The sequence below is a fragment of the Terrapene carolina genome, unplaced genomic scaffold (genome assembly GCF_002925995.2).
Source record: "Terrapene carolina triunguis isolate 2854851 unplaced genomic scaffold, T_m_triunguis-2.0 Scaffold194, whole genome shotgun sequence".
NCBI classification, from domain to species: domain Eukaryota; kingdom Metazoa; phylum Chordata; order Testudines; family Emydidae; genus Terrapene; species Terrapene triunguis.
In genome coordinates this window covers 3647731-3662830 of record NW_020664545.1, presented here as the reverse complement: position 1 = coordinate 3662830, position 15100 = coordinate 3647731, and the positions used below count along the sequence as shown (strand labels likewise).

Genomic DNA, 15100 nt, shown 5'->3' with positions numbered 1-15100 from the left:
AGGTTTAAAGTACCCCTCATTTGAAGTGAGATACCTACCTCTAAGTCTAAAGTGACTTTTAAGTAAATAGGCTTTTGTTTTTGTTTAATCTGCTGAGTTTGGGAGAGGGTGCCTGGGTCTAGTTCTGATTTTAGAGGGGGAGTGGGTGGGTGGGTGGGTGGGGGGCATTGGCAGGGTCCCTCCAATAAAACCAGACCTGGACTCAGCTGTCTGTTGCTACATTTCAGTGACTCCGTTTAAATACTACAACTAGACAACACAAATACTCAAACAATCACTGCTGTTGCATGGTTTGCCATGAACTTCCCGTTGAAGCCTCCTCTGCCCTATGTTTTTTCTGTTAAATTATGTTTTGAACTGACCTCTCAGCCAGTGGGTTGCTGATCTTTGTCATCTAGCCCCATGCATCCCACTGGAAGACCCCCGTTAGCTGATGGTTTCTTTCCTTCTTTCTTTTTAAAAAGTAAACTTCATAACATGACAGAAAATAGCGTCAAACTGGGCCTAAGGGAAGGTGTGTCTCTCGCTGCTGCCGTGTGTCTTACTTCAGACTCCGAACAGTGCGTTGTGCCTTATTATGCTGTAACCAAATGAACTTTTTATTTTTAACAAATCCTATTTTAGAGACTCTAACAGAATCCTCAGCCAGCCCCTTATTTGGCACTGACTTGACTTACACATGGCCCACTACCTCACTCTTCTGACTATTTAAGCGCTTGATGAGGCATTAATAAGCTTCAGACTCCTACTCTGACATTTCAGAGACTCAGACTTCTGCTGCATCGGAGTAGTCAGGGACTGAGCTGACTGACACTGATTCATCTGGTACTAATGGGTGTTTGTTTTCAAATGGTGTGTATTTTCCCACAAGGTTCAGCTGTAGAACAATCCACAGCATAAAATGAGCTTGCAGGAGCATTGAGTCAGAAATCCTGCTATTCAACTGTCCCTCTCGAACAGATCTTCAACGGGAGAAGCAATGCACTGTGACTGGTGGCCACATTAGATGTCACGTGACTCTTCATGATTGCCCAGCTCAACATCCACTGCTTCCCTTTTCATATCCTAGCTATCTCACTGTGCTATGGTCTTGTGCCCATATTCTCTAGTCTTGATCCCAGTCTGTCTCGAGCCCAAGCTTGTGATGCTACAGATGGACTAGCTCGTGGTATTTTTAAGTGTGGGGGATTGTGTAATTAGTCACTCTTGCAGAATCTGTAAACTAATGAGACCAAAGAATGCATAATGCTCTCTGAGCATTGGTAAGCAGCAAATTTGCTACTGTCAAAATTCTTTACAAATTACTAGCCATCACCTGTAGCTCTCAATAACTAACATTATGGGCAAGCACCCTAGAACTAGCTGCAGATGTTACTGTAATTGGAGCAACTAGTATTCTACAGAGCTCTTGTGTATGCTGGGAATTTTAGCCACAGCTGTTCTGGGGCAAACCCTTGGTGTAAAGGCTAAGATGCTCTAGGCCACAATTTATCTCAGATGCAGTTTACCCCTTCTTGAAACTGACATAAGCTTATTCTGGTGCTAATTGTGTTTTATAGCCTGTCTACATAAGAGAGCTGCGCCAGTGTAAACCCAACTGTTGCTGGCTATCACTGAGTGTAACACAGGTAAATCCCCAGTGTAGATAAGTCTGGAACGTCTGCTCTTTTCTTTGCCTAGAATTACTGAATGGGAAGAGGAGGGGGAGATGCTCAAGCCTTTTTAATATAGTAACTTCTCTGCAGCTGGTGATCTGGTGCATCTAGAAACTCTTTAAAGCATGGTTGAAAGGAGGCAGTTGGTGTATAGGGCACCTTTTAGTCTAAAGATCTGTTCCAAGTGACAGTTCGCTTTTGCAGAAGACTGAAGAGGAGGATTAAGAGTAGCCTTGTTAACCCTTCCAGGTTGGCCATTGAACTGTTGGCCTGGAAGTAGTGGTAACTTGAACTCTTTTGGGTGTTGAGCTGTGGCTCTGATAATTGTGCTCAAAACCAATGTTGAAACCAAGAAGATTTCTATGAAGAATGTAATGTAGCTCACTTTGTTTCTTAGGAGGTTGTGGAAGGATCTTCCTACCTGTAGTGTGGAAGGGGAGGAAACTGACCTTGCACAGAGGGAACTTCAGGGGCTGTTTTGCCCATTAGTGGCAAAATTGAGGGATGTTTACATTTGATGACAAAACACTAAGGGTCAGAACAGACACATCTCATTACTACTGATTCTTGTAACTTGCCTATTATTTCTGGCTAGGGCTTCCTTCCAATCTTGGGGAATAAAAACAGACCAATATTCCTATCACTGGAGTTTAACCATTTATTCCAGATTGAAAATTTTGTGTGCTGTGAGGCCATTATTCTCTTCCTACCATGCTGGGGAGCAGTTTCCTAGTGACCTGATCATCTGCCTTCATATTTTCAATTCCATTCCATGGGAGCTGCTTGTCTGTTGTCAGAGCAATTACATTCTCCGGCAGAGAATTAGTTTTACTTCATTTACTTTAATGCTGGGCTGCTATGCATATAATGTCTGTGGAATATTGAAATCCCTTGTGTGAGCGTGGTGAAGGAGGGGGTGAATGGATGCATGGACTAAATATATTTTGATTGTGTTTTTAGTCTTCAGTGACTAATTCCTCCTAGCTTTCTGCGTCTCCTTTTACCTTTTCTACAAGCTAGTTGTGTAATAGTAAGGATGCTATCTGGGGCATTCACATTACATCCCCTCCATCGCAATTACCCACACTTTAAATTGCAGCACTTGTTTTGATCCTAAATTAGGTGTTAACACAGGGTGGAAGCAGCGATGAGCTACAGCATCCTGCTGCCTTATCTGTCATCCCAGGCAAAGAATTTAACTAATCTTAGGCTACGTCTTCACTACCCGCCTGAATCGGCGGGTAGAAATCGATCTCTCGGGGATCGAATTATCGCATCTCGTCAGGACGTGACAATCGATCCCCGAATCGACGCTTGTACTCCACCAGCGCAGGTAGGAGTAAGCGCCGTCGACGGGGGAGCCGCAGAGGTCGATTTGCCGCTGTCCTCACAGCGGGGTAAGTCGGCTCAGATACGTCAAATTCAGCTACGCTATTCGTGTAGCTGAATTTCCGTATCTTAAATCGACCCCCCCCTCCCCCCGTAGTGAGGACATAGCCTTAAACAGTGCCCAGAAAGATGATCAGGGTGTCTGAGTAAAACTTAAACTTCATTGAAAGTTGCCCCTTGCTTTGACCTATTCTGTTCTTTCAGATAAACCCCTTTTGCTCTCTTAATCCAGAATTACCCTAAACTACCATACGCATAGCATGAAATGAGGGCTTTTTCTCCTTTTAGCCTTTCTCCTCCACCCTGCGTGTAATCACTCTTTAAAATCATTGGATGAGCCCAAAGGCCTGATCCAGTGGGATGCCAAGTACCCTCCTCCCACACTGACCTCAGCGGCAGTTGAAAGCACTCTACAGGGTTATGCCTCAAGTTTGGATGCTGAGCCCTATAGTTCATAACCCACAACAGTCACAGCATTCTGAAAATGGTCAAAATGCAACATTCCCTGAAAAGACGTCAGTGGCTTTTTGTATGAACTTGGTCCTTCAGGATTCTGAGATCTGAAGGAGTCTGATTTAGGAGAATAGCTTCATGGATTAAGATTAGATTTTCAAAGGCACCTAGTGGATTTAGAAGCACATGTCCCAGTGGATTTTTAAAATCTTGCCCTCAACTCTTTGCCACACACGTGTTTCTTTTTTCCTCTTGTCTACAGGTTTATTAAATACAAATCTCAGATGATGGATTTTCTTATTTCTCTGAACCTTTTGCTGCAAAAACAAAACCTTATGTGCAGTGGAGAGAGGCTTGCACATAGGGCACGGATTCCTCCAGGTCGGGGGAGTAGGCAGTGCGACTCACTAGCCTCAGCTGCTCAGCTGACAAATGTAGGCAAAGTTTGACAAACAGCCCACTCTGAGTGGAATGTGTGGCAGTTTTACTCTGAGGTTTAGCATGAAGGTGACTTTATAGAGGGGGTGGATAAAGTGGGTGGGTGGAGGAGGAGAGCAAGACACTGAAGACTTAGGCATGTTCTTCCTGATGGTTTTTAGCCCTAGTAATAGTTAATGTCAAAGCAGCTGCCAGCCACCTCCAATGCACCCATATACAGGATCTTTTCAAAACACAGTCTGTCCCTTTGCTGACCCTTCGTTTTAATTATAATGTTCAGACATTGGATGTTCAAGGTATAATCTAGTTAAGACTCAACTTGGGGTGAAATGCTAATGCCCATTTTTGCATCCAGTCTAAAATTGCAGTGTTCTGATTGGTTCCTGTGCAGTTACTTACTACTTTTTGAATGATGGCTACTCTGTATACCGTTGCTTCTGCAAGCTGCTGACAATCTCCACTCGGTACTGACAAGACAATGCACCCCTATGCTTTCACACATTCATAATTATTCTTATTTTGTAATGATGGCCGTTCTCCAGAGAACGTTATGTAATGCTTTGTGATGGAGCAAATAACCACGGAGTCTGCCCTGCTTTTATTTCTAAATATAAATGAATCCTTTCTTTCCGAGATGAACTGCTGCTGCTAAGAACTGTGCACTTCTCATTCTAGCGTTCTATAAGCATGTAGATTATTATTCATCATGGTTACAGTAGTGCCTATGGATCAAGCATGATCAGGGCCAACTTGTGCTCGGTACCGACTGTGTAGAGCAGTACACAGTCCCTACCCTGAAGAGCTCACTATCTAAAGCTCTTTGAAAAACACCATGTTGAAGAGACCAGCTGATATTGCATTGTCTTCTCTAAACGGTTCTAGTTAAAACATGTGCAATCTGAATCTTATGAATACATTTTCTTCAGTGGGACACTGCTAAGATTAGCCTGTTTGCAGGGTCCAAAATAATGTTTTATAAGCAGATATTTTCCCGAAACAGATGTCTTTTTAATCACTAAACATCAACGACCAACCCGACAGCAATAAACTACTGTGCAACCAATAGAGAGGAAATTGTTTTAGTAGTTTCCAATGATTTTATAGAAATAGAACGTTCACTTATTTTGAACAGTGATAGGAAAAATACCTTAAATGTCCCTAAATTACATTCAAGCTTTCTCCACTCTGGGGACTATTTTCAGAACTAATTATGCTATTTGTGCTGTAGATACCAACGCTGATGCTAGCTTACTCTCAGGAACAAAATTGTGGCATAGCAGAGTCCATATGCTTTGGGAGTTAAGCAGTTCTGTTGTCGATATCACATTTTTTTTAATGTAAGGGATCTGTTGCATGAGACCGGTGGCTACACAGACAAAGACTAAAGTCATCTGTATGATCTCACAGCAAAACTCCTTGAATGGTTGGTTGTAAATTATTATTGAGAAATTCACAAGTTATCTTCTATGGCACCACTTAGCAACCTCAGATTTTCTGACCTATTGAAAAATGCCACTAACAAGTCAACATGGTCCATATCTGGAATCTGATACGTCTGGTATCTGGGGCAAATTAAGGTGCAGCAGTATTCTGAGTAGTGACCTGCTTTTCTGAGTGGTTCCTCTTTCTCCTGCTGTTCTTCATTTTCCCAGCATGAATAAGAAAAAAAGTCTGTCCTGGAATGACTCAGTAAGTCATTACTGCATTATGACACTAGTGGGGTGAACTTTAGATCTGCATCCATGAGACTATCACCAGACTCATTCTGGAGATCAGAAAGGGTTAAAATAGAGGGGGGAAATGAGACTTAAGTCCTGTTTTAACTAATTATTGGAATTTGAGGCACTGAGAATCAGTTTTCTGAGTAAAACATGATTGCTAGAAATTGCACTTCTGGTTTAGTTAAGTCCTGTCTTTTTCGTATGCTTAAATTAAGTTCTGCAGACAGTTGGGAGCCGGTTGTAAAACACGTCTCTAACAGGTAGTTAATGGCCTATATTAAAATGAAATTGCACAGAAAAGTGGTATTAAAGCTGTAAATGAGCTGCTCTGGCTTGCTCTGTTTGAATAGAAATACTCACCAGAGTGCAAGTTGGAGAAATCCCAATCAGAGAGGGGACTGACCAGCATGAGGACCAAAATGATCCTGCCTAATTTTTATACACTAAACCAGGAGTCTCGACAGAGTTGCCACTGTATTGTGTAGACGCAGAAGGGGATGTGGGATTTGTTGTATCTTTTGTTCAGTGCCCCCCCACCCCCACCCCCTGAGGTCTCAAGGTGGAATTCAGAAGAACCTGTACATAATGGTAACTTGCAGTATGTTCAACTCCTGATTAGCTTAGCATGTGACAGTTCAGTCCTTTGCAGTGTTACCTTTTTATTTAACCTTCCAAACACACTGGTTTGCCTTATTACTCGTGTGTGTGTGTGTGTAAGTGTGTGATTCAGCTTTGTCCTTTCACTCAAGTGAAAAGTGATGCTTTGCTTTTGCTTTCCCTCCTCCTCCTCCCCTCTCTGAGCTTATAGAACTGAGGACAAGAACAGTAAACTGAACTCACTGTGTGGGCAATGATCCACTGTAGGAGGGTTCCCCGACCCCAGAGCCTCAGCAGTGATGCAGCCGATTGACGTAGTTTTTCCTGCATCAAAGTGACTGTTGCCTAGCTGCCTCACTGAGCCTGGCTTTTTTGTTTTAATGTTCCAGTACAGAGCTGTGAAAAGCCCACATGCGTTTTTACTCTCTGAAGCAGTGTTGGCTAAATGCCTGAAAAACATTCTCTAGCAGTTGTGGAAAGAATCCCATTAATTTTTACAAATATTTTTGTTTCCCCCTCCCCACCCTTCTCTTCAGATTTACAGTAGTTCTCCAGAGAATTGAAACCTCATTTCGCTGGCAGAGGCTGAGCAATCTTGATCACCTAACTTCAGTGCTACAAATTAATTTTGACACCAAACCACATAGAATTTAAATGTGTATCTGGCTGTTTTTACCTATTGTAATACATTTTCCTCATCTCCAACCACTCTCAACTAGCTGAATTGTTGAAAGTGTATCCTCATGAAATGAACATGGGCTCTTCCTTGAAACTGGAAAATATTGAGTACTGGCACATGTACCTGACACTGCTGGTTGTGTTTCTCATATGCTTATGCGTCAGATTTTAAGGTATAAACTGTAATAGGGTGGGTGGGATTATATTATCAAAATGATTTTAAAGTTCCTGAGAAAATGCTGGACTGTCCATATCTTGTATTCTTGTAACAGCAGGTATTGATTGCATTTTCCATCAGCTGTAAGAGCAAAGAGTTCATTACACTAGTTGAAATCATCTTGGCAGATGGCAGTAGTACTTTAGTTGTAAAAATGCGCTGGTAACTTTTTGCATTGTACAGTAACTCCTCACTTAACGTTGTAGTTATGTTCCTGAAAAATGCGACTTTAAGTGAAATGATGTTAAGCGAATCCAATTTCCCCATAAGAATTAATGTAAATGGGGGAGGAGGGTTAGGTTCCAGGGAAATTTTTTTTTGCCAGACAAAAGGCGTTATATACATTTTAAACAAGCAATTAATACAGGTATTAAACAGGCTGGCAGCCCCCCATCAACTCCCCTACACCCCCCTCCAGCATCTCCCGCCTGCTGGCGGACCCTGCAGATCAGCACCTTCCCCCTGTCTCCTGCCCGTGGCAATCAGCTGTCTTGCGACGTTCAGGAGGCTGCGGAGAGGAGTGAGGACGCGGCACGCAGCCTCCCTTCCCCCCCCCCCCCGAACACTGCAAACCAGCTGATTGCCACGGGCAGGAGGGAGGGGGAGCCTGCACACTGCGTCCTTGCTCCTCCGCCCTCCTTCCTGCCTCCTGAAGGTCGCAAACCAGCTGATTGCCTCGGGCAGGAGGTGGGGGGAGCAGGGGGAAGGCCCTGATCCGCGGGGTCTGCCAGTGGACTGGAGGCACTGGGGGGGGGGCCGCGTAGGAGAGCTGATGGGGGGGCTGCCAACCGTGGACAAAGCAGGCGGCCAAATGACGTTATAGCGGAGCATTGCACAACTTTAAACGAGCACGTTCTGTAATGGAGCAGGGACATAAGATCGAAATAACATTAAGCGAGAGGATGTTAAGTGGGGAGTTACTGTAATTTGCTCTCCCGGATGAAAAAAATTCAGTAGCCAGTGATCATGCTCATTTGTCTTGGAGTATGACAAAGCTAGGTGAATTCTCGGGGAGTTTGTGCCTTCCTCAGTAATTTATCCAACACTGGTTGCTCTTAGACACTGTTCTAGTAGATAGACCATTGGTTGTCTTCAGTCTGTCACTTTAGCAACACTGTGACAATTGCAATAGAAACCTGTCTGTCTTGCGCCTTTTTAACGAGTGAAATTAGAACTTTAAATTGAACGAATGCAAATTGGGGATTAAAGGGACATGGCCAGGTCAAATTTGGTCTCAAACTTTTTTTCTTTTAAAAGTAGGTGGTTTTTTTGCAAAGCCTACAGCTAATAGAGATCTTTCCATAACACGTTTTATATTGAAAAGGTTTTTTAAGTGACACTTGTGCTGCACGTGCAAACTAAACTTTATAGAATTCAGCTAGTGCATGAGAATGTGCAGCTCAGATGAAACTGACCAGTCAGTTAGATTTTCCTAATTTAAAAAAGAGACCGGTAAAAAATGATGGAAAGATGAAATTAGATGTTTTAACGTAAGATGCATGTGTCAGGATGTATGAGAATGCATTGGGTATCGAACTTGCTCTTGCACCTATTGAACCTGTAGCAGGATAGCAAGCTAAGGTCTTCTGACATAGGTTCATAAGGTTCAGAAGTACTGGCGTGTTTCTGACATGTATTTTGTGTAAATGATTTGAGTAAACTGGTAAAATTCCATTAATCCCTTCTAAGGCCACCCTTTTCCTAGGCCATTACAAGTGAGCTGATCATGGGATATGAATTTCCTGTTGCCTTCATTGCCCCCACTACTCAGTGTAATAAAACAGCATGCCAGAAAATCAGGTTGGTTCCTGTAATGATGTCCCTGTCACTTGTTCCATTTTAGGTTAATTTGCTTGATAGGAAGGTTATGGTTTTCCAGCTTTCAGCTTGCTCCAAGTTCTCTGCTAGTCCGTTTTTAAAACTAGAGCCCAAAGTTGGAAGTACACAAAGCTTTTTAGCTTGTAAAGGTATCTGACTTAGTCAATGTTGACAAGTGGAAATTTCTGGTTTAAAAGTTTTGCTTAGAAATTATAGTAGTCTCATTAAGAATCTTTAATGCCATGCAAAGCCAACTGAGTTTGCTTAAATCTCTTACTCGGAGCTGTGGGTAAATAAACTTGATTCATTCTTTCCCCCTTGTGTTTTAAAAACTATGAAGCAGAATACATTTTTGAAAAGACTGACTCGTTAAAGAATGCTGGTTATGTGAAAAATGCACAGTACTACAGAGTCATGCTGGTTACGTCCTTTATCTGCCCCCTTATCCCTGCCAACATGGAGTGCCTCAGGCATTGGCTCTGCTGTATGCCCAAATACCTTCTTGCCCTTGGATGTCTCTTTGCTTCCTTCAGCTTTGGTCATCACTTCTATCATTTTGACTTTCAGCCCCTGGCTAGAAAGTGATTTACTGAATGCTGTACAACTGAAGTGACCCTTCTTCATGGAAGTTTTAGTTTGTGCCATCAGATACCATTAGGCTGCTATAACCTCAGGGACTTCCAGTATCTGATGTTGCAGACGGCAACATTTTGCAACATTCTGAGTTCCATTGTGAAGGGTGTAAGTGTGCACTAGATGCTAACTAGTTCTGTGTGATCATTTCAAGGTAACACTCATGTCCAATGTTTTTTCTTTCAGGAATAATCCAGGAACAGTGAGGAAAGGTATGTACACACTGGCCATTTTGAGCCCTTTTGTATAACTAAAATTGGCATGCGGTTTCATGGCATATATGTATGTCTGATAGTATTGGTTGCTGGTCTTAGCATTAACAACTCTGATAGTTCAAACTGAACTGAACCTTAAACTGACCATATCATTAGACCTACAGGACTAGCCTTGGGGCAGGATTCGCTGAATTGGTCTGTGCCACACACAGCTCTCTTCAAAAGAGGTCTTGAAAGGACTATTCTTAACAAGCAGAGCAGGTTACTGCTGAGTGGTCCTGCATCACATGTTAACTGCATGATGCATGGGCCAGCTATTTTCCTTCTTCGGCAACAGTAAAGGGAGGCGCCCTGCTCTTGCTTGTGGCACATAATGCACATTGTGGGCCTGGGTCTAGATTTATTTGGCTCCTATTTTATATTTCAGGGTATCTGCTTTCCTCTTCTCTCTTCACATCCATAACACCCCGGATGTGGCGCTTCTGAGCCTTTATGACCAAGCTGTCTCGTATCTCCTCTCCATCAAGTTACCTTTGTGGTTATGCCTGCTGAATTGCAGAAGATCCATGTTGCACAAAATCTCTTATCTGCCACAGGCTGGCTAAATTCTTGTAGAAATCTTTAGAATTCATTAGGTTGCAGTAAGGAGTTGAGGAGGACGAGCAGTGCACACTGAAGTAGCTTTTTTAGATCTTGCCGAATTCCCAGACGTTGCAGCTATTAGATGCCAGAAAGCAGTAATATAAGTAATAGCACGTCCTTGCCTGAAATACTGTGTTCGTGTCTCATCTCCCTGCCTCAGAAAGAATATAGAAGAGCATTAGGGGTGAATAAGAAGAATGATTAGAGGCATGGGGAAAGCTCCATACGAAAAGAGAGAAGATTGGGACTCGATGGGGGTGGGGGTTGTACATGATAGCTATACAAAATGAAGAAAGGTAGAAAGTGCAAATGGGGGCTCCTAATTATCCTCTCCCACAAATAAGGAGACGTTCAAGGACGCTGAATGACGACAAACTTAAAACTAATGAAAGGAAATGCTTTTCTACACCATGCACTTCACCTGAAGAATTCGCTGCCCCTGGCTGTCATTGAAGCCAAGAGCATAGTACAGGGGAGGGCAAACTACAGTCCGCAGGCTGGATCCGGCCCATCGGGGCTTTCAATCCGGCCTGTGGGACATCCTCGGGGGGGGAGGGGCAGAGGGCTCCGTGTGCTGTCCTCACCTGCAGGCACCGCCCCCCGCAGCTCCCATTGGCCAGGAACGAGGAACAGCGGCCAATGGGAGTTTCAGGGGTGGTACCCGCAGGCGAGGGCAGCGCGCGGCAGAGCCGCTTGCCCCACCCCACCCCCAGGAGCCACTGCCAGACTGCTGGCCACTTCCGGGAGTGGCGTGGGGCCATTAGCCCTGCTGCGCACCGCTGCCACCCTGGAGTCGCTTGACATAAGCAGTGCCAGGCCGGAGCCCACACCCCAACCCCTTGCCTTGAGCCCCCTGCCGCACCCCTCCTGCACCCCAACCCCCTGACCTAAGCCCCTTCCTGCACACTGCACCCCCTCACACACTTCCTCCCACACCCCAACCCCCTGCCCCAGTTCTACATTCAGGGCCCTGCATGCAATTTCCCCACCCAAATGTGGCCCTCGGGCCAAAAAATTTTCCCACCTCTGGCATAGTAGATTCAGAAAAGGATCTGACAAGAACGTATGCAGTCCCTTTGGGAAAAGGAAAAGATATTTTAGAAAGGATAAATACACCCTTGTGTGTCAGCTCTTAAACCAACAATTAAGTGACAAGGATCAGTAAGAAACTCCCTCCCTCCTCCCCAGCAGGTTATAAATCTTTCTTCCCTTCTACTTCTGAAGCATCTGGCACTGATAATTTTTATTTGATAAGCCACTAGCTTGCTGTGTATGGCAGTTTCCATAGTTCTGTGTTCCACAGGCTGTCATGTAATTATGATGCGAAAGGCAGGTGGTTTAGGCCAATGCTCTGTACTAATGTGGTCCACACTGGGGAAGAATTTGAGTCCTTGTCCTAAGTGTCTTTGGAAGGTGGCACTAAGTTTAAAGTGCTGTACGTACCAGAACTCTGACTCCTATTAGTGAAACCTAAAAACATCCTTGTCTTCCATTAGCAAACCAACCGACATGAAAACACAAGCCCTTCTCTTGCTCGGACTCTTTCATGGACATTGTAAGCATGCTTGCATACAGCATTCTCTGTGGCACAAAGCACAGAATTCTAATGGGATTGGTATTCCTGGTTCATGTAAATATGCCATTCAGAATACTCCCGGGTGTGATTTTGAATAAGGTTTCCTATAAACATTGATTTCTACACCTTGAAGCACACACTCTTTTTGCTGGGCTTAAGTTGCTAGAATTAGTGTTTAAAAAAAAAAGGGGGACGGGGGGGGGGCAATATGTTTGTATTTATACTTGAATAAAGCTTACATTTCTCTCAGTACAATTGCCAGATTTCAAAATATAAACCACTGCCCTGATGGGGCAATCTATAAACCACAGTACAAATAAGTGACTCTCCAACTTCTCATCAGGTTTATGGTGAAATCTAAAGAATTGGCGTTCCAAGTGCGGAACAGAGATGAGTAGAAACAGCATAATCAGTCATTTCCCTGTATTAGAATGAATGATAGAAGCACGGAAACCCTTAAGAGACGATGGAACAGAAAAAGTAAATTACAAATACACTTAAAGTTTTCCAATATGAAGTGAATGAATGTGGATTGGTGATTGTAGGTTGCCCATCTTTAAATACTGATCATCCTTTGCATAAGACATGACATGGTGTATTCTGTACATTTTTCAGTATCTATTTCTTAGCCATTAATTCATGATTTACAATTTCTGAAAATGCATCTTCCACTGTGGGGTTCTGAAATGTGCATGATCTCTTCAAGCCAACAAAGGGACAGGTACCCGCCATTGTCATGATTTGCATGTTTTGTTCAAACAGCAGAGGCATTTTCTAAAGAAATAAGCTTCCTTAATCAACACAATATTGAATGCATGCAAATTGGAACTTCCTTCCTTATTCCTAACAGGCAGGGCAAAGGTCAAAAGAAAAGCCAACTCACTTAAGTCTTTTTTTTAAACAAGATTTTCCTTGCATTTTACATTCACATTTGTAACATAAGATTCTGACATCCACCCCCAGAGATGTAGAGAAGTTCAATTATATATAAATAGTTCACAAAAATGCATCTTGCGTAGGAGGACTGGTTAAAATTCAAACTGAAAAACCTTCTAGTCTTATTCCCAGATGAGTGCACATTTGGATGTATCTTTAGATAAGCACAGGATTCTGTGTACACTAGGTAGTTACCCTCCACTTGTACCAGCCTAAAGCGTCTGTTTTTGAAACTGTGGGCACTGATCATGATGCAAAACATACTCCCTGTAAACTGGTTCAAGGTAACAGTGCTATAAATGTGAGCCTGCAGCCTTGGAATTGGATCATTGTGTCAGGTTTTACTTAAACCGGAAGTGATTGCAACAAAAATATAATGCAGTATTAATTGTTTTGCCTCAAGCCAGTCACTTGCTAGGCAAAGTAGGATCTAAATTTGGTGGGTTTGTAGTAACTTCTTAAGAGAACTATTTTAAATTTTTGGAACACGCACATCTGCATCAGTCTGTTCTTATGTAAATTTATGTAAACTTTGGCGCTGAGGCAGTGGGACATAATCATTTTCAGCAGATTTAAGGATGGGTAGGCAGAGTCCAAGGGCTTAGCTAAACTTGAGAATTGTAGCATGTGAATTTAAAGTGAAATAGATTTATTGTGGAGTAAGTGTCCACACGTGGGGTTAATCAGAAACAGTGAATCTGAAACAACTCCATGTTTAGACAAGCTCGTATTAATGAACTCATTTGCAGCTGATCAGTCTTACTTGTACTGAAAGGCTCACCTTTCCAAGGGGAGGACAGTCCTTTCTCTGGTAGCTCAACACTGAGTCTTCAGTAGAAACCGTACTGTGGCACTGGGTTGTGACACTGACATGAGGTCATGCATCACTGTTTCGTACCAATGGCTAGACACATTGGTTGCTGTGACACCTACAGATGCCTAGACTGGAATCTATTTTCTACAGTGGTTGTCACATGAATATGTCTATTTGAGAGATACAGGTTTCCCAGGAAAGGTGTAGGAGGCTTGAAGTGTTTTGGTCCAAGGTGGATAAAAATCTGTTTGCTAAATCAATCCGTTAGTTTTATTTGAATCAGATTTTTTTTATTTAAATGAGTTTTTTTTTTAAAAGTAAACCTGTTTAAAACTAAATTTGAAATTGACATAAACTTACTACAACAAAATAATGTAAATGTGCTGCATCAGTGAGCCCCCAAATAAGTTAAAGGGTGCTGCTCTTTTATACAGAATGTGTGCTTGGGGGGCATCTTTAACTTTTGAGGTCAACTCAAGCATGGTAAATAATGTCACAATGTCATGTTACTGCATTAAGTATCTATATCTTCCATTGTTACAGTGGAGTGAATGCTGGTATTAACATTTTTCCAAACTTAAGTACTTTGGGTTTCTGGAGTGCAGAAAAGCTTTTATCTTAATTACTTTTGGCTAAGTTCAGTTTATGGGTGCAGAGAGAATACTTTCTTCACTTGGACTAATTCATTCAAAGTTAAGAAACCAACTGGGAGTTGAAGAAGCAGAAGAGCTCGTTTTCCCTCTTCAAATCTAGGAATTAAAATCAGGGGAGAGAGGGAAGAGGTCTACTAATTCTAAGATTTTGAAGAACATTGGGGCCAGATTTTCAAAGGCACCTGAAGATGCAGAATAGGGGCCTAGTGGGTTTGATAAAGTACCTAAACTTAAGCGCTTTTAAAAATCCCACTAGGCCTCTATCTGCAGCTGTAGGCACCTAAATACCTTTGTTCCTGTTCACCATGGGGGTCAGATTTTCAATCTTCAGTTCACTTACTATAGTTAATATTTCTTTTGTTTAAATATAAAATATGTTTTGATAAACTTTTTATGTATCCTGCACACTTAAAATAGATTTCTTTAACAATAAATACAATCTTAAAAGGCCTGGTTTTGTACATTTTTAATTGAATTCCAGTTTCCATCCAAATGCAACTTGACACAAATCCCAAGTAAAATAATCTCTGAAATAAGAAATGCATCATTCACCATTTAGTAACTTAATGTAAAAATTAAGAATCTGAATAAATGTATTAAGCTCCATAAGAATGGCCATGCTGGGTCAGAACAATGGTCCATCTAGCCCAGTACCCTATCTTCTG

General features: G+C 42.5%; 1 protein-coding gene across 2 annotated transcripts in view; it reads left to right on the top strand.

Annotated features, from left to right (window-relative positions):
• Positions 1 to 15100, top strand: part of GNG7 (G protein subunit gamma 7) — a 129103-nt gene that overhangs the window by 66658 nt on the left and 47345 nt on the right. For both annotated transcript variants that reach the window (XM_026655087.2, XM_024204455.2), the window contains one exon: positions 9786 to 9811. The gene's annotated coding sequence lies outside the window, so the exon portion shown is untranslated. The remainder of the gene's footprint in view (positions 1 to 9785; positions 9812 to 15100) is intronic.